Genomic DNA, 22,773 nt, shown 5'->3' on the forward strand with positions numbered 1-22,773 from the left:
TCACTGAAGGCTGCTGTTGCCCCCACTGAGTCTTCTCAGAGCCCAACAGGCAGATTCTAGAACCTTCCATTTCAGCCCACACACCCCAGGAGCTGAGGTGGGGAGGCTGCATCCAAGCACTGCTGTCTCCCTAATGTTTTGGCTCCCATGCAAGAGGGTGTTCCAGGTGGAGCTATGTGGCAGTGGAGTGGCTTGTGTGGCTCCTCTCCTGTGACATGGTTCTTTCAGGGCATGCAAGGAAGAACAGAAGACAAGAGCCTTTTCAGAGAGACAGGAGACTATCCCCATTTCTGGCCGTACCACCAATTCCTCCCTTCTCTACCTGGCTGCGGGAGTTCTCTGAACTCTCCCCCACATCCTGAAGCAGGGGCTGGGTCCCACCCACACCTCTTCAACAGAGATAGAACTCCACAATGGAGCAAGAGACTGAAACGGGAACCTGATGGGGCTGGAGAGAAGGCTTGGCAATACAAGTACTGACTGCTCTTCCAGAGGACGTAGGTTCAATTCCCAGCACCTGCATGGCAGCTCACAACCTTTTGTAACTCCAGTCCCAGGAGATCAATGTCCTCTTCTGTCCTCTGCTAGCACTGGGCACACATGTGGTACACAAACATGCATGCATACATACATAAATACATACATAGTGGGGAAGTGCCCTTATAAATAAAAACAATGTTTTAAAAGGTTGGCTGCTGCTCTGGACAAAGGGCAGTGTTTCTCGTCTGTATCTGAAGGGATCTTCCCCTCACAGTGAGCCCCACTGTGAGCCACCATCAGTCTTCCCCTGGGCCTCACAAGGGTTGACTATCACTGGAGTCACCAAAGCCCTGTCTGCATAACAGAGCTCCTGGCACACAGAGGACATGTGACCAATGCCCACCATCAGCACTGACCTCATCTTTCTTACCTTCTCAGTGTCTCTGCCTCCGTTTCCCAGAACATTCTCCACCAAAAACCGATTTATTCTCCACTTTCAATTCAATGCCCCTGTCGCAGTCGCATTGCTACAAAGTCCCAACTGCCCTCAAAGAAGTACCTGCTTTTCTCGGGGGGTCCCCCCTGAAACACTCAGGGGCTGATGTCCGAGTTCGTCAGACAGGCTAGGGAGCTCAAGCCACTGCGGAGGCGGACACTGTCCTTTCTCTCTGTGCGGAGCCCAGCACGCTGCCTGGCGCACTGAGGGCTTTAGTCCCTGCAGGATGGCATGGCTAAGTCTGTCACTGGTGAGGTGCTCACTTTATCTCCACCTTCCAGAAAGCTGCTTTAATTAGGACTCTCACCTCCAGGACCTAAGTCAAGGTCTCCTCCGTCCAACCCGCCTGGAGCCGGAGGTTCTGTGTGCCCAGAGCCAGGGACATTTCCGCGGGACAGCAGATAAGGAAAGAGAAAGGGAGCGAGCACCAGGCAGAGCGGAGTGCCAGCTGCTGCCCCGTCAGCCAGCATTCTCGGGGGATGACAGGCGTTCAGCACCACAAATGAAGAAAAATGGAGTGTCCCCACTGCCTAGAATATTCCCGTTACCATGGGGCTTAAGATAAAAAGTGAGGAGAGACAGGAACTGCCAGGAAGATGCCTGCAGACTGAGCCTGTGACATGCCTGAGAGCCAGTGCTGCTCTTCTGTCCTTTCACACCCTTTGCAGGCATCACTTGACCATCTCGGCCACTGGGCTGCCCACCTGGCCACCCCTGCCCACCCCTGCCCACCCCTGCCCACCCCTGCCCACCCCTGCCCACCTGGCCACCCCTGCCCACCCCTGGCCACCCCTGCCCACCTGGCCACCCCTGCCCACCCCTGGCTACCCCTGCCCATCCCTGGCCACCTGGCCATTCCTGACCACCTGGCCACCCCTGCCCACCCCTGCCCACCCCTGGCCACCCCTGCCCACCTGGCCACCCCTGGCCACCTGGCCACCCTTGCCCACCTGGCCACTCCTGACCACCTGTCCACCTGACCACCCCTGCCCACCCCTGGCCACCCCTGCCCACCTGGCCACCCCTGGCCACCTGGCCACTCCTGGCCACCTGGCCACTCCTGCCTACCTGTCCACCCCTGTCTACCTGTCCACCCCTGGCCACCTGGCCACCCTTGCCCACCTGGCCACTCCTGACCACCTGTCCACCTGGCCACCCCTGCCTACCTGGCCACCCCTGTCTACCTGTCCACCCCTGGCCACCTGGCCACCCTTGCCCACCTGGCCACTCCTGACCACCTGGCCACCTCTGCCTACCTGGCCACCCCTGACCACCTGGCCACCCCTGACCACCTGCTTTGTAGTCTCTGGAGCTTCTGCCCTGGACACAGAAGCTGCACTCTGTTCTCTAGGAAGATCACAGAATCTGGCTGGAGGAAAGCACTGCTTTCCAGAACAACCTGCTTCAAGACACTGGAAAGATCCAAAGGTCAGAAGTCAGAGAGAGTTCACAGGGCAGCAGGCAGCCCTCCTTACATAGTGCTCCCAAGATCAAGGCCCAGGAGCATGGGTGAGAAGCTGCAAGGTGTTGAGGAGCTGAGACCTGGGGCTTCCCAGATAGTGCTCAGACGCACTGAAGGACTGTGGGTGAACTTTTCACAGCGCCACAGAACACTCTTCAGCCCTGAAAAGGGCCAAGTTCTCAACCTACCACAGCATGGAGAGACGGGGAAAAGCTGCTCAGTTGGAGAAATTCAAACACATGTGAGAATCTAATGCCATAGTCCCTGGGGGTAGGTAGGCTTAGAGAGACAGAGGGTGGCCATCAGGACCCCAAGGGACAGAGGGATGGGGCCAGGGTCTTAGACAGGCATGGCAAGGAGGCACTGGAGACAGACAGAGGTGATGGCTGCCATGACAAAAAATCATAACACCAGGGACTGCACGAGACGGTAGGTGTCATACGCATTTTTTCTGAAGTGCTTTGCAACAGGGTCATGAGGCCAAGTTCAGTCCCCAGGACCCCCAGAAAAAGCCAGGTGTGGTGGTGCATGCCTGTAATGCCTGGAGCACCCTTGGTCAGCCAGTCCAAACTAGTCAGTGACCCATCTCAAAAAACAAGATGGTTGGCTTCTGAGGAATGACCTCTGAGCTCCACACACACCTGCACACACACAAATGTACACACACACACACACACACACACACACACACACACACACACACACACACACTCTCTCTCACCGAAGAGGAAGACGGGAGAGGAGAGGAGGAAGTGGGAAGGACAGATGGACAGGACTCAGTGACAGAAGGGTGCTGAGGCCTGATCCCACCAGCCAAGTGCCCTGACCTTGCTTGTCTCTCACTGGGAGAAGGGCTAAAGATACCAACCTCAAGGTACAGAAGCCCAGCCAGCCACTGAGGCCTCACCCTCAACTTTAGGGGGTGAGAGGGGCTGGAAACGACACCAGAAATGTCCACTTCTGAAGACATGTCCCTTCACCCCCTCCCCGCAGGGGCTTTGGGAGCACCTGCCTACAGCCGACTACGCAGGGCTCCTGGCAGCTCACGAGGCTTCCTGAAGGCTGCTGGCCCAGGGTCTGACCCAGCATTGATCCTCTGAGTACGGGTGAGACTGCCCAGAGCCGGAGACTCCGTAATTACATGCAGATAAGACTATCAGGTATAATTAAACAGCATCCACGCAGACCACTGGCTGTAGCCTTGTCGTTCCCCCCCACCCGCCCCATCCTGTCCCCAGGACTACAAAATAAATTATCCTGTGAAGTCTGTAGAGGTTGAGCTATGGAAACAATTAAACAGAAATTAAATCTAATTCATTTATACTCTGAGCACAAAGTGGATAATGTAGTTTTTTTTTCCGTCCCACCCCCTCCTCTCCTCTTTTCACCCTGGTGTTAGAGGACTGTTATAGGAAATTAATCATGAGGCCACGCAATGAAAGTGATCTGTCATGCATTAAAGTCCATGGCCGACTCTACTCCATCGATAACAGCAGCTGGAAAATTTAGAGGAGACGCCGCCGTGCTCGGGACTCAGAAGCCAGAGAAACCAGGGCCTGACTAAAGTCTGTGTGGTCTGAAAACCTCTGTCCTCTAGAGGCGGCCATGCTGGAAGTCAAACCCAGAGGCCAGGTGAGCTGGGGCCCGGAGACTCCTCTCACTGGAGTGTTGGGCTGGGAGGAAGAGCTGCTGGGCTGACGCCCTCGGTGTATAAGCTAGGCCTCGGTTTCCTCAGCTGCAAATTGGGTGGAGCCAGTACCTGGCCTCTTCAAACACCCAAGAGGACACACATACGCACACAAACACGGAGGTATTTACAAAGTAAAAGCCAGGAGGAGCAGGTGTCTGGTGCACGGCTCAGCGAGGCTTCATCCTGCATTCAAGAGACACCATCTGATTGTTTTCTTAGCTAAGAGTGGACATCCCTCTGAAAGAAGGGAGGCGAAGGCCGCCTGACAAACCACAGCGGGCTACAGCAGAGATATTTAGGAAGAGGAGGCTGCCTGCCACGCGCCGTATGTTTTCAGAACACTGTGCTTGGGAAATATCAAGAGAAGCCTAGAGCTAGTGCCCCCTGCGCCCCCCCCCCCCCCACCGCCAATGCCAGCAGACGCAAGGTCCTCCAAACAGGTGCTCTGCAGTTCATCCAAGGTGCCCTGGATGCCAGGAAGCTCAGCTTTGAGCTTGTCGTAAAAATAGGAAGGAACAAAGGCCAGCTCCTGCCAGGCTCCCGGGTGGCAGATGGGACTTCCCTGGAGCCCACACCCTCCCCTGCTCCCCTAGGTCCCACGCACTGAGCATGGGTCTGCTGCCACCTCTCAGGCAGGTGCTTTGGGACAAGGGAGGGCAAACCCAAGCAAAGGCACCAGCCAGCAACACTCTAAGGTCCTCTGGCCCCAGAAAGGTGCCGACTCTACAGTCTGCATGGCTGGGAGCCAGCCCGGATTCATCCACCTGTGCTCAGGGGACACAGACGCAGGATAAGAAGGGGAGGGACAGAGCAAGCCAGCCCTGCAGGGAGAGGCAGCTTCAATCTGCTGGTCCATATTTAACTTTTCCCTCCATACTCTGAGGATCTTCAAGGTTGTGTGCGGTATCAGGCCAGTCTCTTTGTGTCTTAGGAGGCCACCACCAGGCCCTTGGAATGTCGTCCCTGGTCAGAGAGTCTACATATCTGGTACCTAAGGCCACCCGAGTTAATCTGTGCTTCTGTGTGGGTCATAGTTCGGTCCTCCAGACCAAGGTCAGCCTGGGCCACATGACCAACACACTGGATGCCAAGGCTCTTGTAGGGTCTATGTTGGGGCACTGAGTATATTTGTCACACAAATGATGCTGGGAACATCAGCGTTGCCCACAGGACTCCATGCTGGCCTTCTGCCTTCCTCGTGCCTCCTTCCTCCACTGCACTCATCTGTAAAGATCTGAGTCTATCCATATCCTTCCCCACGGCAGACTGTCCCTGTAGGAGTGTAATGGCCTCCTAGCAGGTCATGAGAGCTGGGTATGGCCTGGACGACTGCTGAACCTCAATAGTCCATAACGCACCTTAGATGCCATCAACTCCAAGAGTTACCTGCGCAATGAGGGAAACTGAGGCAACCATTATATAGGAGCCAGAGTGGGAGCAGTGTCCCTTCCCAGGGCAGGCTTGGGCTCTCCCAGCCTCCTCCCCGAAGAAAGAGACTCAACGGGCAATGTCAGCAGGTAGGGACGGAGGGGCAGATGACAGCAGAGCAGGTGAGGCAAGGGCAGGGCGGAGGCTGCACCTGTCACTGAGGCAAGGGATGCAGAGAAGTCACCAGGGATGACAGGCGGGGTGGGCACGAAAATACCTCATTAAGGAAGAAGCCTGGAGCCTCAGCCAAGCACGCGCATATGGCAGAGCAAGTGTCAGAGACGCAAGATGCTAACCAAGGCCAGCGCCCATGCCAGATGCCCATGTTAACACACCCCTCCCCCACCAGCATTCTCGCCTCAGGCTCAGGGACATAGCCCTGTGCATTTCAGCTCAACATCTCAGCTTGTGCAGCCAGAGCCAAGCCTCAAAGAGGCCACACCTGCGACTCAGGCTACCCAGAGAAAGGATACCACACATAAGTATGCTTTCACATATGAACACATGATTACACACACCTCCATTATGGACATTTCCACTCATGCACGTGTATATGCATGCTCGCTCGCAAACCTACGCAGGAACACTTTCACGGAGTGCTCACACACATGAACACATGCTTACACACACACATACACACACACGCATGCATGCACGCATGCATATGGGCACACCCACGTACTATGCACACATACACACATACAATCTACACATGGACACTGCCACACATGCTAACACAAACCTACATATGGACCCTTATATACACATATGCTCACACACACGCACACACACCTGCACAGGAAGACATGCGTACTGTGCCAGCTTGTTTTTATATTAATTTGACACCAGCTAATGTCATCTCAGGCATTGAGAAAATGCCTCCAGAAGACCTGGCTACAGGCGAGCCTATAGGGCATTTTCTTAATTAATGATTGATGGGGAGGGCCCAGCTCACTGTGGGTGGGGTCATCCCTGAGCTGTTGGTCCTGGGTTCTGTAAGGAACCAGGCTAAGCAAGCCTTGGGGAACAGCACTCTTCCATGGCCTCTGCATCAGCTGCCTCCAGTGGTGACTGCAATGAGAAAGCGTAAGAAAAATAAAGCCTTTCCTCCACAAATTGCTTTTGGTCATGGTGTTTCGTTGCAGTAATAATAACCCTGAGACACATGCATAACACATGCTTACACACACCTGCAAACGGACACTTGAGCACACATATTTATACCCACACATACACCTGCACATGGACACTTACACACACGCACACAGACGCACACACACACACACACCCATGGACACTTACATGGACACGCTGTAGTTCACTTCAGGACCTGTGGAGCCAGGGCATCACTGATAACACCCACACCTGCTTGTGCCTGGATGCACACACATGGACTCACAGCTAGGACAGTCAGGACCACTTAGCTGCCTGTGAGTCAGGACTTGGTTAGAAACAGGGTCTCTGTGCTGAATCACTACTAAGAGAAGCCAAACTGCTACTCATGCGCGTACAGAGAGCTGCCTCTTGAAATAATATTGAACAAAATATGATATGAACGGGCTCCGACCAAACCACTGTGCAAAAGGGTGGTGTTAGGCCCTCAGAGCTCCCTGCTCAGCCAGATGCCGGGGAGGGAAGCTGGTCTGCCTCGGGACCCGGGAAACTGATATGACGACAGCCAGGACAGCGACGCATTCCTGCCTGAAATGGGCAGGCGTAGAGTGCTGTGAGTGAGGCGATTTCCCACTGTGCTGCAGGGACTCCATATTTCTGTCTCCGTAACACTGTTTTGCTGATATAAATTAATGAAATTATTCAGTTCATAAAGTATGTCGGGTCATTAGTAACCCTGTTTACTCCAGCCTTTTATTGTGTGGCCGGCAAGGCTCCACTTTAGAGTGGCATAGTCAGCTCTGCACTTGGGGCCAAAGGGAAAGGAAAAGGGAGCTGCCATTGGTGCCAACCCCATCACAGATGGGCAGCCTTAGCCACACTGCAGAAGATGGGCATCAGTGGGTCTGGGGGCACCCCTGTTGTGGAGGGCCAGCCGCCCGTGGCAAATGATGGAAGTCAGGGATTCAGGGGCTCCCTTGTCCTGACGACGAACCACGGCTACAGTGGGGAGGACCAGGGTTAGCACAGGCCATCAAGGGAGGGAGACTCCCGCAGGCACCGGAAATGCCCTATAGTAGGGAAGATGGTTATTTTCTAGGCACTGTAGGTCTCACGTCACCCCACTCTCAAAGTGCATACTCCTGCTGCTCGGAGCCTGCTTTTCTGGGCAACGTTCCAAGCCTAGGGACCCGCAACGGTGTCTTGCTGAGGGAATCCCTGCCACAGGCCACGGTCTCCGCAGACTCGCTCCAAACTCAAAGCTACCTGCAGTCGATGCAGGCCTTGGGCTTTGTTTCCAGGCACACGCATCTTCAACCCATCGTGGTACCAGCAGAGGTACCCGGGATACCTCTGGGCGGTGCCCAGGAGCAGAGGGACAGGGGAAGCAGGCCGGCCTGCTGCAAGCCTGTGTCCTGCAACCTCCTAGCTCAGGAAAGCACGGATGCCTCAACCAGCACGCACGCAGCTGTGACTGTCTCGGGAGCAGAGACAGGACCCAGCCATACAGACGGTAGATCCAAGCACTTTGATAGGAAGAAAGGCAGCTGCCTGAAGTACCCTGTGATAAAGTAAGGGCTCTGTCAGATAGGACAGCAACACTTGGCGGGAAACTGCACCCAGTCTGCCTCTCCCACGAGGCATCAGCAAAAGATAAGAAGAGGACTGAGGGGCTGGTGTTTGGCTCAGGGGGACAGCATGGACATAGCATGCACAAATTCCTGCTTCCTGCCCCACACCAAAGGAACGCAAGTGGTTCCTCCAGCAAGAACACTTCCGGGTGTACACTCGAAATGACAAAAAATGGGTCTGCAGTAGGTTTCACATCCTGCTCCTTGCAGCATCATGTGCAGCAGCCCAGCAGTCAGGAACCCGTGAGTGGAGACACCGTCATCTGGGTCCCTCCAAATGATGAAACGTTATTAGGTTTTGAAGAACGAGAGAAATTTGCAGCTGGAGAAATGGCTGGTCAGGGGTGAAAAGTCAAGCAAACCAAGGCATACTACAACCAGGAAAACGGAAGGCTAATGACCCTAGAGCCTTCCAAGCAGCACTCGCCCAACGGCCCAGCATCCTACCTGATCCCCTGCTCCTCAGTCTTTTCTCTCGTCACCCTCTTGAAGCCTCAATGCCACAACATGGGTGTCAGGTCTGCTCGGAGGGGCTGAGGTTTCCAGGCCTCCCGAGGGTCTGAGGCTTAGATTCAAGTCCTCCTATCGAATTCTTGCTACCCTTCCGGGCCTCAGTTTCTCCATTGATAAAGCCAAGAGTTAGGTTAAATGATCCCGAAGGCCTCTCTGTGATCTGGGCCACAGGATTCCATGGGCTTCTGAGTTAATGAGAAAGATCTTTTCTATGTGTGAGTAAGAGATGAGTGTGCAGGAGGCAATGCCTGGACGGGTTTACTGAAGGCACACAGCAGTGCTCAGCCCTTTTCCTAGAGCCGATACACAGATGCTCTGCCTGGGGCCTCAACACAAGACAAACTGCTTTAAGAGCCTTTTAAGGGAGGCCTCTTAGTGGAGCCAGCCAAGCCAGTGGCTCAGGAACACGTCACCATTTTAAGAGGGAAAACCAAGACACACGTGGCCTCCAGCTCCCGGCCACCCTATCAGATGACTTCTCTTAGACCAGCAACAGAAGTTAACACACACCCCTGCCACTGCTGCCGTCGCTGCCGCCACCGCTGTCGCCATAAACACCTCTGTGAATACCGGTCCCTTCTCCTAGCCCTGTCCACAGAGGGAGGGGGATACATGCATCTCCCAGATGATCCCTGGAACCAGAACAAGCCAGAATGTGACGAACGTGGCACCTGATGCAGCACATCCACACTCAAGGACCACAGTCTGCTGTTCCAGGAAAGATGTGCAGACCAAGGTGGGCCTCACAGCCCCTGGGCATCTGACATCTCCAGGTCAGCATCAAGTGCTTATCAAACAACAATGCCTGTTTGTTTGCTTGCTGTTTGTTTTGAGATAGGGTCTCACGTAGCCCAAGATACCTTTGAAATCAATACATACCTACAGATGACCTTGGACTTCTTTTTTTTTTTAATTTATTTATTATCATGTATGCAGTGTTTTGCCTGCATATACACCTGCATGCCAGAAGAGGGCATCAGACCACATTATAGATGGTTGTGAGGCACCATGTGGTTGCTGGGAATTGAACTCAGGACCTCTGGAGGAGCAGACAGTGCTCTTCACTGCTGACCCATCGCTCCAGCCCGTCCTCGAACTTCTGATCCTCCTGCCTCTACCGCTTGAGTGTTGGGATTACAGGTGTGCGCCACCACGCCTGGCTTATGTGGTGCTGGGAATGGAACGCAGGGCTTCTGGCATGCTAGGCATGTGCTCTACCAGCTGGACCATATCCCTGGGCCAGACGGCCAAGATCCTTGTGTGTGATTCACCAATAGACCCTAGTGCTCTGCCACGGATGCTAAAGAAGACCTCCTAGCCCTCTGGGTACCCTGAGAGTCAGGACTTTCCAACATTGGCCCTGTGGACTTTGGGCTGGGTCGCTGGGCAGGTGAGTGGGGGGACAGGCCTGCCCTGTGTACTGCAGGGCACCAGGGACAAAACCACCCCTGGTGATAGCATTGTCACAACCTGATGTGTTTGAGTCCACCAGATGGCAAGAACCATGAACCTGCCAAAGTCAGCCGGCAGGAGGGACATCCTCTCCACCTGAAAGTGGGCAACACAGACATCCGCATCCCCGAGAGACCGATCCCCAGCCTGCTAGGAGGGGCTGGGCCCTGGTAACAATCAGCTAAATTCTGCACATCGTGTTCTCTCTCTCTCTCACCGTGTTCTCTCTCTCTCACTGCGTTCCCTCTCACGCGCACACCCCTTCCAGAAGCACCCAGACCTCTGAAAGGTTTCTGCAGCTGCACCGTGTAAACGGAGCTGACAAGCCCCTTGGGAGTCCAGTGTCTGAGGGAAAAGCGTGTCAGAACACTAGTGGGCCCAGCTTTTGTGGTGGGAATGACTCCCCAGTCCCCCCGATTGTTGATCTAAGCATCCCTTTCAAGTCAAAAGAAACAGACTCACTTTGATTAGGAATTCTCCTCCATCTCTTGAAAATAACTGGTCAAATGGTAGGGCTACCCCCGCTCCCCAAGGTGGAAATGGCTGACCAACCGTAGAAAGACCACCCGAGGAAAGTGCTCGGACCCACAAGATCGGACCCTCTAGCTGTATATGCCCCTCGCAGCCTGCCTCCGCCCAGGGTTTGCCTCCAGACAGGGACTCCGAGCCTCAGGCTGCTACCACACATGCACGCAGCTCTACCACCATCCTGAGGCAGCTGACGATCCTGTGTCCCTCCGCTGATCCAGGGGACAGAAGTGTGACCTGCCCTTTTCACTCCTGGTCCACTGGATGAGCCTAACTAGGCAATGGGCCACACTTAAGCACCATGAGGCAAGAGAGAGCATTGCCAGCCTGGCAGCCACAAGACTTACCAAGGCAGCCAGCGAGACTTACCAAGGCCAGTCAGAGACACCACCCAATGGTGCTAGTCAGCAGGGGCTCATTGATGGAGCCAGTTTTGTTGGGGAAAAAAATGGAACTGTGGCTTTCGGCACCTAAGTTCATTCCCAAAAGAGGCAGCCCAGGACTGTCACCCATATATCATGCCACTCTTCCTGTGACATTAAAGCCTACACAGCTGCCAGGGGCTCTGTCTGTCCCGCTGACAGTCCCTAGCAAAGATCGATGGAAAGACAGTGGCCTAGTTAGTCACTGGGGCCCAGCCCTGTGCATAAGTCTGGCCACAGAACAGAATGCCCCCTGATCTCCAGAGAAGGTAGAGCCAAGATTTGTGAAGCCAACAGATTGGGGGCCGGGGGATGGGGCATGGACACTGTTTCCATAAATAAGCCAGTCCTAGAGGCCAGCAGTGGACAGAGTGCCGGCTCAGTTGTGTTGCTCTGGATGGTCATATAAAGGACCACAGCAGAGATCAGCCATGCTTGGCTTGTCCTAGGCCGTGGAGGCCACGTAGACTGGGACTTGACTCCTCCTGCCTCACCCTGACAACCTACACTGACCCACGCTGAGAAGATGGTTCGGAAGAAAAAGTCTGCAATGCAGATGGCTCCCTTCCCTGTGTCACCACTACCACCATGCTGTCTGGGAGCCCCAGGGCAAAGGACACAGAAGGAGATGAAAAAAATGACCGGCGGCCATCTCCCAGATTCCTGAGCTCTACCCTCTCCCACTGGACCACGCATCTTCCACACCCCTCCCTGTGTCACCTGCCCACACAGCACAAGGCTTAGCTTCTTCCCCATGTCCCCCCATCTGCACCTGTGTGTGCAGAACGCTCACCCTGCCATCAATCATCCTTCTGTAAGACAGGAAAGCGACACCCATGCTGCCGCCTCCCACAGAAGGTGCCTAGCTCTCTAAAACCCTTCACAGAAAAGAGAACGGGATGGGGCTGGCTTCCATAGCTGTGCCAGGCATCTCTGTGTGCAGAAGGCTGGGCTGCAAGCCCCCATGCAGCCCACTCCCCGCTGAGCCTGTCCGCTCCTCTCTCATCTCTAAGAACGGACCTCTGCTACCCGACCACCCACGGGCTCGGGTATGCCTTTCTGGAGCTTCCCGAGCCATGGAGACGGCACCTTATGCAGATCAAGGGCTCCTCCAACTGCTTCTGAGAGTCCCCACTTCCCCTTAATAACCTGTTTTAGGTGGTGGCGGTACATTCAGCAGATGATGTGACTTTATTTTTGCAAACCCAGTTTGGTCCTGGAGCGCTGGCAGCCACAATAATAGAAGAATGTGCCTGTTAGTGCCTTGCAGAGTCTGCCAGCTGCACTGCATCCGACGCACTGGAGCAGGAGGGGTTCCCCAGCCAAGGGAGGGTGGCCAGGGTCCCAGCAGACAGGCACTCCAGGCCGGACCATGTTCTCTCCTTAGTCCCTCCCTGCTTCTGCCTGGCAGTTCTTGCTACGGGTAGAAGTGTCCCCTAAAAGGCACAGACCGAAGTCCTAACCCCCAAGTCTCTCTGAATGTGACCTTATTTGGCAATGGGGTCTTTGGAGATGGAATTAAGATGTGATTGCAGTAGAGTTGGGGCGGGGGAACCCTAACCCAACACCAATGGTGTCCTTACAAGGAGAGGAGACAGAGTCTTGCTCGGGATTGAAGGCTGGGGCGGCCGAGGCTGAGGCTGGGGATCTGCAGCGATGAGACAAGCTGGGCTGAGGATTGCTGGAGAAGAGAGAGGAAAGGTCTGCCAGCACCCTCCCCGCCGGCCTGCCCATCTGCAGAGGGCTGAGCAGCAGCCTCACCCCCATCCTAGGCTCAGCAGCCATGCCCAGGCAACAGGTGAGCAAATAGACAGAGGCACTAGGTGTCTGCCCTGCTGCCCCTCCCAGGACCCCTCAGTGCCCCAAGAACACTTTGGCTCTCAAAAGGTCATTTCAGGGGCTGAGGAGATGGCTTATCTGTTAAGAGCACTGGCTTCTTAACATCTTCGCCCAGGAGCACGCTCTTCCAAAGGACCCAGGTTTGACTCCCAGCACCCACATGGCTGCTCACTACTAACTGTAACCCCAGTCCTAGGGATATGGCAATCCTCGTCTGGCCTCCTCAGGCATTCTGCATGCATGGTGCATAAACATGCATGCAGGCAAAATACCAATAAACAAAATAAAAATAAAATAAAATAATTTTTTAAAGCTTTCTTTACCACAAAGGCATCCAAAGCTCTTCACACTGTCCATTCAGTGCCCCCAGGCTTCTATGGTTGTTTTTAAATTTAAAAAGAAAAAGTGAGGTAGAGAATTAATGTTCCCTTTGTTTTAACAAGTTACTACAGTGTCCAATAGGTTTGTTCTCCTCCCGTCCCTACCAGATAAGCTCAGCCATCAGCTGAACTCGGGTAGACTTGAGAGTCCAGAGCAAAGTCTGCCATTGCCAAAAGGGATCAAAAGCACAGAGGCAGGAGAATTGCCACGATCATCGCCACCCTTGCAAATGCCCATGGGAACAGCTACACGGCTTGTAGGAGAGAGGGGTGCTGAAGAACAGGAGTGGGGCAGACCGAGGCGGAGCCACAGCTGAAGAGGAAGCTGTGCAGTTCCTCAACAGTGTGGTGCCCAAGGCAGTAGGTGGCCAGTCCCGAAACTAGGAAGAGTCTGCGGGAGAGAAGAGGGGCTTCTGTGGAGTCAAGGTGGGCACTTGGCCCAGATTCAGTGGAGGACAGAAGCCTGGGAAGGGAAACAGCTTAGGGCTGGGAAGGGAAACAGCTTAGGGCAGCGAAGGGGGCCCCAAGGAGGAGACACTGGTATCTGAGGCACCCAGAGGAGCACTGAGGACATGTCACATGAGAAAAAAGGAGAAGATGGGAAGGAGATCTGCACACAGCCCGTCACCCAGAGGGGGCCCGCAGGCACTAACACAGAGGCGGGTGGCTTGTGGCCAGGGAAGAACCTATGTCAAGCCCTTCTCTCAAGAGCATGGTTCAGCTCCCAGCCATCCTCACTCTGAGCTTTGGAAGCCAGAGAAGCTCTAAGTTGGTGGCCACGTCCCAGGGCAGGGTGGGCAGGCCCTGTGGTCTGGCTCTCCATGTTGCAGCCTCTCGCCTGTACCACAGCCATACACAGGAAGCCTGGGCAACAGGCCAGGAGATGCTAGAATGGGAGGCAGGCATACTCCAGCAGGCATGCACGGCCTGTGAGCATGGGCCTCCTGTGTGCCAGCCCCAGCTTCCCTGAACTCCAGCCTTGAATTCACATCCGCAGGGTCAACAGTCCTTCCTGCCTGCAGAGAACTGAGACCAGCCATGGCTTTCTGCATGTCCTTAGGGAGAAAGGTGACCACTCAAAAGGCCACTTTCCAGACATCATGTTCCGGGCCCTCGATTGGTTTCTTCCAGCCCTGCTAAGCACTAACATGTGTGAGGGCCAGAGTCACATTCCCTCATTCCTGGACCCAGTCACAGCTCCCAGGTGTCTGGTTGGCAACATTCTAAGTTGTGCCGGGATCGGTGAAATTCTATATGAGGCAGCACCCGTGCCTGACAGCAAATGGCCTACCCGGCAGGTCTCTCGATCCCTGGAGGCCTACAGAGTCACATGGCACAAGGCAGATCTGCGTGTGCACACCGTAGAGCCGGAGAGCCATGGAAAGACCCAGAAAAGATGTCTACGACACACTCCGGCTCACCCAGAGGCTGGACCTCCACAGCAACAACTCCTAGACCACCCCGGTGATGGGTCCACAGCAGGGGGTACTGGGTAATGTGTAGGTTTTGGGGTCAGTGGGAATGAAGGGACTCTCTACCTCCCAGCCTATGGTTCCTGACAACACTCCATGGTCCTAGGCTCCCGAGGCTCAAGACTGGTCTCCTGAACTCTTGTGATTGCTGTTGGATCCCTAGGAAAGAACCAGTGGTCCTTTCCTGAGAGAAACTGCAGAGGCATTTTCCTGGCATTTCCATGCCCCTGAGAACCCCACACAGACTGTGTCTGAGGCTCCGACACAGGGGCCCCTTCTCTGCCAGCCCCTGCTGGCTGTCTCTGGGTCCTGAGGAGGCAGGTAGCATAGGAAGCAGGTGGGGCCTATGGAGGCCCTGGTGCCACCCTCAGAATCCCAGGCAGCTTCACTCTGAAGCCATCAGCTCGGGACAGGCACCCTGTGAATTTAGAATGTAGGATGCAGACTGCTGCCGGCATTTGTATGACCACCGAGGGAGCAAAGTCTGCGCACTGCCACACGTCACCCCATAGTCTACCGAGGCATTCACAGGAGACAAAGGCTTTTCCCAAAGTAACAAGGGCTCTGAGGCCTTGGACCAGCACCAGTCTAGGAGGCTTCCCACGAGGACCCCTCCCCTTCTCACATTCGCCTAAAAATAAAGTCCCTCTTGGCTCAAGCCGACTCTGTCTTCCCTAAGCTTCCTGGGAAGCTAGTAAAGAGACCAGCTCTGCCCCTCTCCAGCTTGGATACACTCCTCAAAATCCATGTCCACGTAGCTTCTACAGATCTAATCCTCTCCTTAGGGCTCAACTCCGAGTCAGCACACAGAGAGAGGTGCCAGGTAAGGCCATGACAGCTCTCCATACAAGAAAAAGCAAAATCCCTCCTACTTAGGGTCCTTGGAGCTCTGATGACTCAGCCTTGACCTGCAGTGTTGGCCACAGATTCCCAGGAAGCCTTCAATACACATAACCCCAGACAGGGTCTGGGACTTCCTAGAGCCCTCTGTTTAATTGCTTCGAGACAGGGTGCACCAGAGCTGCCCTGGCTCCTCTCATGGACCTGCACAGTACCCATAGCATGCACGAGGCAAGCAGGATAGATACCAGCCTGTAATTACACGGGATGAGGCAGGAGCAGGAGCCAAGCCCGGCGCTTCTGGAGGGAGCATCTGTATGTGAAGACTGTCTGTCTATCCTGAGTTGGGCCCTGGTGGCAGGCAGAGTCGAGGTGGCTCGTAAAAGAGCCACATTTGTAACTGAGACTCTGCGGAGCCTCGAGTGGCCCTGAGGAGGCTGGGGTGCCGCTGGAGCAGGATCCGCGCCGTGCAAAGATGTGTTCAGCATGTTGGTGCAGGCAAGGGGTCTACAGGAAAGGCTGAAAGGAAGCTGGTAACTATAGAGACGGAAAGACAGTGCAGGGGGCTACAGCTGGGAGGGGGAGAGGGGGAGGAAGGTGACACAGGTCAGTGAAGGGGACTGGGGCTGTCAGGGTCAGTGGTGCTGGTGCCTCTGTAGAGCTTGCCGTGGAGACTGTTCAGCCAGAAGCCCTTGCTTGTGGTCCCTTCCAGTAGTGCTGGGAAGGGACCATGGGGCAGTCACCAGCACAGAACCGGGGGACACACAGGCTGTGACTTTTCAAAATGTTATGTGGCGACTGGGGGGAATAATTCAGTCAGCAGAGTGTTTGCAGTACACATGAGATCCTGAGTCCTGTCCCCAGAACCCACATTAAAACCAGAATAAACAAACAAACAACAAACACAGCCTTGCAATGCCAGCACTGGGGAGGTGGAGACAGCAAGATGCCTGGGGCTCCCCGGCCAGCCTAACTGAAGCAGGGAGGAGCTCCAGACCCATCAGGGACCCTGTCTCAAAAGAGAGTATTAGATCATGTCCTAAGGAACGGTACTTAAGGTCGACCTGTGATCCCCACACACATGTGTACATGCATGCACATAGACACGGGCACACAGAAGGATGTGAGCTGTGAGCATTCTGGGGTCAGGCTCAGCTCCTACTGACATGGCCTTGAGCTGTGTGGTGTTGGGTGTCCTCCAGCATAGCGAGGCCCTACAGCAAGGTCCATCCATACACAACTTGCCTTGGCCAGTTCAGATGAGTGAGGCAAATGGGTAGCACCGACCTCCCTCAGAAGGTAGACAAGGCGTGTTTGGTGCCTGCCCTCCTTCCAGGCGCAGAGAGAACAGCACTATGGGAAGTAGGCCCCACAGGCCCAGAGAGAAATGCTACGCCTACGTCCTCCTCCTGGGCAGCCTGCTCCAGCGCTCAGAAATTCTCCCCAGACACACTCGGAAGACCCCAGCCGCAGTGTAGCGTGTTCAGCCATGTCCTGGCCAAGCCCTGTCATCCCCACCAGCTGATGGCTAAACAGAGCAGAGGGGTGTGTGGCTCAGGGTGGAGATGCGTGCATCTGAGCACGTCACAAGGTCCTCACCTGTGGGGGAGGGCCCCTGCGCTTCTCTCTTATCAGACAGGCCTCTGCTCAAAAATTCGCCCTGACACTTCAGCGTTAACTCAAACTGGCACCTATCCTGCCTCCCTCCCCCCGCCCCAGGGCACCCAGACCTGAGGGGAAGAAGAAATACATCCATGTGGCCCCCCCAGAGCCTAGGGACCAAGCAGGAGAGAGCTCTGTAGCCCAAGACGGGTGGCCTGGGCCATGTGTGGTCAGGGAGCGCCAGCAGCCTTTGGCAAAATCTGGTTCTAATTCTGCCCTTATTACAATAGTTATACATATTCACTGCAGAAGATTTAGAAACTACACATATGCAAAAAGAAGAAAATAAAAATATCCCATAATCCCACTAACCCAAAATAACTTGTGCTAACATTTTGTGCATATACATGCTCCCAGACTTCCCTAGGCATAGGATATGTATTTTTGGTGCCAAGTGGGAGCATACTGTACAAGCCATTCTGTAACTTTTCTCTGCTTAACTCCATGTCATTATCAGATCACTAACTGTTCTACAATGTCATCTTGTAATGGCTGAATTAGCCCAAAGACAGCAGAGGACAGTTCAGGGCGATTTTACAACACAGAAAATTGTCTCTAGGCATTAAATATGAAAGTGGCCTTTGGAGAGGGGGGAAAAAAAAACCTCTCTCATTAGCCCAAACTCTGCAATGTCACAAAAACCAAAAATGTTAACTGATTTAAGGACACAGCTTCTTAAAGGGATGTGCCGTCACCTTGAGGCACTGACCCCCACTGCAGAGATGACATTGTACACGGTATTTCTGAGACTTTACAGCTATGTGTGTGTGTGTGGGGGGGGGGAATCTCAGCATCAAGGTAACCCCTAGTAAGAGACCGTGAGTGACAGGAACAGAGGGGTCCCACAGAGCCACACAAGCTCTGGCAAGAGCAAGATGCACCCCTCGAATGTGAGACAGGCGCTGTGGGTGGTGGTCTGCCATACAAGCCCTGTACCCTAACAGCTGATATCAGACAGAAACTGAGGTGCACCCAGAGGCTGGCTGGAAATCCAGGGAAGGGAACTCTGGACAGAGGCAGGGACTGTGCCAGCCCCTGATGCACTGGGACCTGACAGTGTGTCCAAGAGAAGAATTATATGACGCAGTGGGACGCCTGCCACTGGGAGTCTGTTGTTTTCTGCCTTATTTGACTCTATGTCCCTCTGTGCTTTGGGGAAGGCCCCTTAGGAAAATAACAACCTGCAATGGATGTAGCAGGCAGGGACAGAGGCAGAAGCCAGCCTGCCACATGCTCCTGAGGCTGACCAGGGCAACAGGACTGCGGCCTCGGGGCCCAGGAGGAACCCTATGACTCCTGATTTTAGGGGACTGACATGGTTACATATGACATCCAGAAAGGTGCCCCTGGACTTGCCACGATGCTTTCTGCCTCAGCCAATTGAAACCAACACCACAGCTGCCACAGCAAACGAAAGCCATGCAATAGCAGTCCAGCCAAAATGTCTCTCAGTCATCAGGCCCAGGCTCTGCCCTGCTCACTCCAGGGCTAGGCACAGAGGACTTTCAATAGACCAGTAGTTCCATTCTGGGTTGCTCTCGGGAGCCAGGAACTTTCACTCAAGCTGACTCCCAGCCTCCGCTCCCACCGTAAGATTCCATTGTCTACAGGAGGGCTACTGATTTTTTTTTTTTTTTTTTTTGAGTTGGTTTTGTACCAGCCACTTTGCTGAAGGTGTGTATCAGCTCTAAGAGCTCCTCGGTAGACCTTAGATGTCCTCTGAAAGACTCCACCCAGCAGGGGATTGAAGCAGATGCTGAGACTCACAGCTAAACTTCGGGGTGGAGCTCAGGGGGTCTTACAGAAGAGTTGGGGTATAGAAGCTCCACAAGAAAACGAATGGAGCCAACAAATCTGGGTGGAGGAGGGCGGTACTGCAGAGACTGATGCACCAACCAAGGTCCATGCATGGAGAGGACCCAGACCCTCTGCTCAGATGTAGCAGACAGGCAGCACTGTCTCCTTGTGTGACATGGACTCTGGTGCCCACTCGTGGTTCACTTCCCCCTGGCGGGGCAGCCTTGCCAGGCTACAGAGGAAGAGGATACAGGCAGTCCAGATGAGACCTGATAGGCTGAGGTCAGATGTTAGCGGAGGAGGGCCTCCCATTTCTGAGGACTAGGGGAGGGGAGAGGGGCTGAGGGAGGGAGTGTGGGACCGGGAGGTGATGAGGGACTGGGCTACAATCAGGATGTAAAGTGAACAAATTAAAAATAATAAAATAAATCAAATTTTAAAAGATTCCATTGTCTCCTTGGCCATGGCCCATCCTAGAGGTAGAAGAGGGTCGTATGATTCGAGGAAGTGGTGCCCCGCACAATGCTCTGGAGGGTGTCCCAAGGAGGCTACAGCCTTTGGCCTCCCAGTCCCTTCACTTTGTCTCCTGTCAGACCAAACAAATCATTTCTCTCTCACTTCCTAGCCTCTCTCCTCAATATCTGCTGTGTCTTCTGAGATAATCTGGGTTCCGGTCTAGCCTCGTTCAATATAAACCTACGTTAACCTGACTACATCTGAACAGTCCGTTTCCATCACGTAAGGCCCCTCCACGGAGAGGTCAGGCAGAGACACATGGGGACACAAGGTGGCCCACAAGGTCAGGTCCCTCCCGGAATGCCCAGGAAGGACAGCACCCCCTCTTTCCCTGAGCAATGCTGGCTTGTCGTAGACTCTGCTGAGCTGCTCTGCCCGTTCCTCGTAAGGGAAGTATCCACACCCTCCTTTGCAACTTTCCCTCTGTCCTTGGTTCTTCCCACCTCAATGTCGCTAAACCACTCCTTCCTGGGATTGCAGAGCGCATATCGGGGAAGTGGGAATAACGCAGTCAGGATAGGACAGCCTGGGCACCACAACCCCCACAGAGCATGTGCCCTAGACCACGGCATCCCACAGACGCGGTGAACTTGGGGCAATGAAGGTGGGCACGGCACGTGTGGAGACCTTTCTCAGAGCGGCATTAGCACAGCCATGAAGCATAGGTCCCTACGTCAGGTCCAGAAACTTCAGGGTAAGATCGGCAGGCAAAGGTATGCCTGCAGGATCTCTATGGCTGTGAGTCTCACAAGGTCCCAAAGGCCACTCCTTTGAGTTCAGATCTGTGCCCCAAGATCATTTAATGGCCTTGGTCACACTAGCCTAGAAGCAACTCTTACCCTGTGTTGAATAAAGCATGTCATATGTAAAGAGCACCCTGAAATAAATAAAACTCCATAGAAACAGATTATGTGAATAACCACTTCTACAGAAATCCAAGTGGCTAAAAAAAAAAAAAAGAAAAAAAAAAAAAAAAAAAAGCAAACAAACAATGCTGAGCCTTCCCAGAACTGGGGAAATGTAAGTTAAAGGGTGAGATGGTGTCTACACTGTGCCTGAGAAATACCCCACAGAAGTATAATAACTGATGTCAGTAGCTATAGATAGAGGATCCTCCGAAGTGACGAGCCTTCTATAAATACTCTTGACTTTTTATAAAACAATCCAGGTGTCATTTTAAATTAAAACTTAAGAAATGCAGATCTCTTGCCCTGACAAGTCTACTTCGGGGATTTTCTCTAAGAGAGCTAAAAATGCCGGAGAGCGCACCGAGCACGACACCATGTATGCGCTGGCTATAGAAGAGGCTGCATCTCATCAGAACCAGGACAGAGGGCCCCACTGTTGGAAAGGCAGGTTTGCAAAGGGAGAGGGAAGACGCGCGAATCCCTGTTATAAGAGCCTATCGAGTGAGCTTGCGATGACTAATTCCTGTGGTTGAGTTTGGTTGGTCCTGACTAAGGAGATGGACTTGGTGATAACTTGGACAGTAAAGAGTTTTCTGAGCAAGCATGAGTTCAGAACCCCAGCACCATGTGAAAAGGTCGGGTGTGGTGGCAAATGCCTGTAAGCCGTGTGTGTGTGTGTGTGTGTGTGTGTGTGTGTGTGTGATGGCACAGAGAGAGGAGGAGCCCTGGGGCTTGCTGGCCAATCAGGCTGGCTGGCTTAGCAAGTTTCATGGGCTCTAGTGAGTGACCCTGGTTTGGGGGTTTGGGGGTATAGGGGGAGAGTGGAGGGCAGCAAGGCTGAACAGGTACCTCAGTGGTCAAAGCTGCTCCTATAGAGGCTCTGTGGCATCTGAAACCTTCCTGGGCATTTGGGTACACAGAGACACACAGATAGACACACACATATACACACACACATGCATGCACACACACACACTCAAAAAAAACAAGAAACTGATTACAAAATTAGTTTTCTCTGTCTCTCTGTCTCTCTTCTTCTTCTCCTCTTCCTCCTCTTCCTCCTCCTCCTCTTCCTTCTTCTTCTCCCCATCCCCACTTCTCCCATCCACCGTCCCCAGGTAGACACAGCTATTTCAGTAAATAGAAGCACTGATGCCATTACACTTGAAACTTAGAAAAGTAACAAAGGTGGTGTTTGTTTTGTGTGTGTGTTGTATAATCTTTGTCACCTATTGCTCAACAACAACCTCTCCATTGCTCAAGCAGCTCTCTCCCCGCCATACACACACCCCTGGTCATCTGTGGTCCCCACAGCGCTGGTTCCCGCCTGGCTCCTCATTAGCACCCAGTGTGCTCACCGTGCCTTGCGTTCTCCTGGTGAGGACACAGTCACATCTGCTCTCCCGTCTTAGGATGTCTAAGCAGACACTTGTGGGCCTGGACGGCACACCCCACAGCACCAGTGTCTGGCGCGGTTCTGATTGAAGCCTTGAGGCTTTCTGACACTGGGGAAACCCCAGGGGCGCGCGCATGAGGCCGAAGATGGGATTTCTAAGCATCTCTGAGAGTTGTAGGGCCGAGGCACTCTCAGCGCTCCCACCCTGCATGTGAGGCTGGACGTCTACTCACAATGCCCATGCTTTATGCTGGCAGGAGGCAGTTCTCCCAGGTCCCTGCTCTGGAGTCCTTGGGACTCTGCAAATGCGAGAGCCTCCCCTGGAATTGCTTGTAAAGTTGGGAGCCACCTGATGTTAGCGTTTCAGCCGCACTGATCTTTGTCAATTATGCTCCAGTATTTGAGCCCTAACCAGCTTTAAATTGAATCAGGACAGAATCATCAGGATAAAAAGAACCCAAGCCACAGCCTTTCAATTCCAGCACTGGGGGAAAAAAAGTTATACATTTCATAATGGCCTTCTACCCCATAATGAACAGGAAAAATAAATTAGATTCCAAGCTAAGGGTATATTTATGCAATTTCATTATATGCCCATGAGCAAGCCTGGTTTTCACCAAGATAAAAATGAATACTCGGAAACACTCACGCTAAATAAATGGAGTGATTTAACAGCTTAACAGGGAGCGTGGAAGAGGGACTGAAGGACAATGTCAAAAATGGAAAAATAAAAATAAGAGACTGGATA

Source organism: Acomys russatus, chromosome 16 (genome assembly GCF_903995435.1).
Source record: "Acomys russatus chromosome 16, mAcoRus1.1, whole genome shotgun sequence".
In the NCBI taxonomy this organism is placed as follows: Eukaryota; Metazoa; Chordata; class Mammalia; order Rodentia; family Muridae; genus Acomys; species Acomys russatus.